This window comes from Phalangium opilio, unplaced genomic scaffold (assembly GCF_054372755.1).
Source record: "Phalangium opilio isolate 3A_F unplaced genomic scaffold, DU_Popi_V2 ptg000352l_1, whole genome shotgun sequence".
NCBI lineage: Eukaryota > Metazoa > Arthropoda > Arachnida > Opiliones > Phalangiidae > Phalangium > Phalangium opilio.
This window is the reverse complement of record NW_028324228.1, coordinates 4,367,501-4,370,000: the sequence shown is the minus strand read 5'-3', so window position 1 is coordinate 4,370,000 and position 2,500 is coordinate 4,367,501. Positions and strand designations below refer to the sequence as shown.

Below are 2,500 nucleotides of genomic sequence, written 5' to 3'. Positions count from 1 at the left end.
TGACTGGACGTATTCTAACATGGGAGGAAGAAAGCCAGGACGAGCCATCCGATGCTACAGTTCCTGCTTTCATCAAATTTCCTTATAACTTTAAATGATTAACCTAGTATGCTAGTTAACTGGAATCTTTTAACTATCTGTTACATTATTTAAAGTTAATTACTATTATTCTGTTATGTTAAAATTAGAAGATTTATGTAATTAAGTTTTCTGCCGATGAAGTCCAAATCTTGTCGTCTGGGGGGATGTAACCTTCCGTAATAATTCAGCGACCTCCTGGGTTTCTACTCCAGGGGTGTAAGGTTACATAGAGGATTAACACACACAGTTACCTCTGACCTTCCCCCGTACTATATAAGCATCGACTGCTTATCCTATTAAGTCAGTCATTCCCCACTACTAGGATGTAGTAGTATGCTCGAGCATAGGGCGTCTTGCCCTGGTATTGGACTTCATCATCCATTAATAGTAATTATGTTTAGTTCTTTAATTGTATAATGCAAGTCGGCATTTAATTATTATTTAATTAGTTAGTTTAATAAAGTATGATTGAACCTAAGGAACAGTGTAGTTACTCTTAGCATTAGCCAAGGCTTTTATGGCCACGTGGGGCGAGTTTAGTAATCTCGCAAGCGTGGTTACAATACAAATCAGTTTTTAAGTTGTTCTTAGAATTCTACCAATTTAACCTTCGTTTAGGGGGCTCGGTGGCGCAATGGTAGCGCGTCTGACTCCAGATCAGAAGGCTGCGTGTTCGAATCACGTCCGGGACAAACAAATAATAAAATTTAGTTTTAACGTTGTTTATAGAAATTCTACCAATTTAACCTTCGTTCAGGGGGCTCGGTGGCGCAGTGGTAGCGCTTCTGACTCCAGATCAGCAGGCAGCGTGTTCGAATCACGTCCGGGTCAAAGAAATAATAAAATTTTGTTTTTACGTTGATTATAGAAATTCTACCAAATTAACCTTCGTTCAGGGGGCTCGTTGGCGCAATGGTAGCGCGTCTGACTCCAGATCAGAAGGCTGCGTGTTCGAATCACGTCCGGATCAAACAAATAATAAAATTTAGTTTTAACGTTGTTTATAGAAATTCTACCAATTTAACCTTCGTTCAGGGGGCTCGGTGGCGCAGTGGTAGCGCTTCTGACTCCAGATCAGAAGGCTGCGTGTTCGAATCACGTCCGGGTCAAAGAAATAATAAAACTGAGTTTTTAAGTTGTTTTTAGACTTCTACCAGTTAAGCCTTCTTACAGGGGGCTCGGTGGCGCAATGGTAGCGCGTCTGACTCCAGATCAGAAGACTGCGTGTTCGAATCACGTCCGGGTCAAACAAATAATAAAATTTAGTTTTAACGTTGTTTATAGAAATTCTACCAATTTAACCTTCGTTCAGGGGGCTCGGTGGCGCAGTGGTAGCGCTTCTGACTCCAGATCAGAAGGCTGCGTGTTCGAATCACGTCCGGGTCAAAGAAATAATAAAATTTTGTTTTTACGTTGATTATAGAAATTCTACCAACTTAACCTTCGTTCAGGGGGCTCGGTGGCGCAATGGTAGCGCGTCTGACTCCAGATCAGAAGGCTGCGTGTTCGAATCACGTCCGGGTCAAACAAATAATAAAATTTAGTTTTAACGTTGTTTATAGAAATTATACCAATTTAACCTTCGTTCAGGGGGCTCGGTGGCGCAGTGGTAGCGCTTCTGACTCCAGATCAGAAGGCTGCGTGTTCGAATCACGTCCGGGTCAAAGAAATAATAAAAATCAGTTTTTAAGTTGTTTTTAGAATTCTACCAATTAAAGCTTCCTTCAGGGGGCTCGGTGGTGCAATGGTAGCACGTCTGACTCCAGATCCGAAGGCTGCGTGTTCGAATCACGTCCAGGTCAAAGAAATCATACAAATCAGTTTTTAAGTTGTTCTTAGAATTCTACCAATTAAAGCTTCCTTCACGGGGCTCGGTGGCGCAATGGTAGCGCGTCTGACTCCAGATCAGAAGGCTGCGTGTTCGAATCACGTCCGGGTCAAAGAAATAATAAAATTGAGTTTTTAAGTTGTTTTTAGAGTTCTACCAATTAAGCCTTCGTACAGGGGGCTCGGTGGCGCAATGGTAGCGCGTCTGACTCCAGATCAGAAGGCTGCGTGTTCGAAGCACGTTCGGGTCAAACAAACAATAAAATTTAGTTTTTACGTTGTTTATAGAAGTTCTACCAATTTAACCTTTGTTCAGGGGGCTCGGTGGCGCAAAGGTAGTGCGTCTGACTCCAGATCAGAAGGCTGCGTGTTCGAAGCACGTTCGGGTCAAACAAACAATAAAATTTAGTTTTTACGATGTTTATAGAAGTTCTACCAATTTAACCTTCGTTCAGGGGGCTCGGTGGCGCAATGGTACCGCGTCTGACTCCAGATCAGAAGGCTGCGTGTTCGAATCACGTCCGGGTCAAAGAAATCATACAAATCAGTTTTTAAGTTGTTCTTAGAATTCTACAAATTTAACCTTCGTTCA

At 42.3% G+C, this 2,500-nt stretch overlaps 10 non-coding genes across 10 annotated transcripts; all 10 read left to right on the top strand.

Moving 5' to 3' along the window:
* The first annotated feature begins 701 nt into the window (after nt 1–701).
* TRNAW-CCA (transfer RNA tryptophan (anticodon CCA)) lies at nt 702–773 on the top strand. Its single transcript has one exon. It is a non-coding gene; the product is annotated as a tRNA-Trp (tRNA).
* Nucleotides 774–840: 67 nt separating this feature from the next.
* On the top strand, nt 841–912 carry TRNAW-CCA (transfer RNA tryptophan (anticodon CCA)). Its single transcript has one exon. It is a non-coding gene; the product is annotated as a tRNA-Trp (tRNA).
* Nucleotides 913–1,118: 206 nt separating this feature from the next.
* TRNAW-CCA (transfer RNA tryptophan (anticodon CCA)) lies at nt 1,119–1,190 on the top strand. The gene has a single exon. It is a non-coding gene; the product is annotated as a tRNA-Trp (tRNA).
* Nucleotides 1,191–1,256: 66 nt separating this feature from the next.
* TRNAW-CCA (transfer RNA tryptophan (anticodon CCA)) lies at nt 1,257–1,328 on the top strand. The gene has a single exon. It is a non-coding gene; the product is annotated as a tRNA-Trp (tRNA).
* Nucleotides 1,329–1,395: 67 nt separating this feature from the next.
* Nucleotides 1,396–1,467, top strand: TRNAW-CCA (transfer RNA tryptophan (anticodon CCA)). The gene has a single exon. It is a non-coding gene; the product is annotated as a tRNA-Trp (tRNA).
* Nucleotides 1,468–1,534: 67 nt separating this feature from the next.
* On the top strand, nt 1,535–1,606 carry TRNAW-CCA (transfer RNA tryptophan (anticodon CCA)). Its single transcript has one exon. It is a non-coding gene; the product is annotated as a tRNA-Trp (tRNA).
* A 67-nt stretch (nt 1,607–1,673) lies between these two features.
* Nucleotides 1,674–1,745, top strand: TRNAW-CCA (transfer RNA tryptophan (anticodon CCA)). The gene has a single exon. It is a non-coding gene; the product is annotated as a tRNA-Trp (tRNA).
* A 204-nt stretch (nt 1,746–1,949) lies between these two features.
* On the top strand, nt 1,950–2,021 carry TRNAW-CCA (transfer RNA tryptophan (anticodon CCA)). The gene has a single exon. It is a non-coding gene; the product is annotated as a tRNA-Trp (tRNA).
* Nucleotides 2,022–2,087: 66 nt separating this feature from the next.
* TRNAW-CCA (transfer RNA tryptophan (anticodon CCA)) lies at nt 2,088–2,159 on the top strand. The gene has a single exon. It is a non-coding gene; the product is annotated as a tRNA-Trp (tRNA).
* A 206-nt stretch (nt 2,160–2,365) lies between these two features.
* Nucleotides 2,366–2,437, top strand: TRNAW-CCA (transfer RNA tryptophan (anticodon CCA)). The gene has a single exon. It is a non-coding gene; the product is annotated as a tRNA-Trp (tRNA).
* The last annotated feature ends 63 nt before the right edge of the window (nt 2,438–2,500 follow it).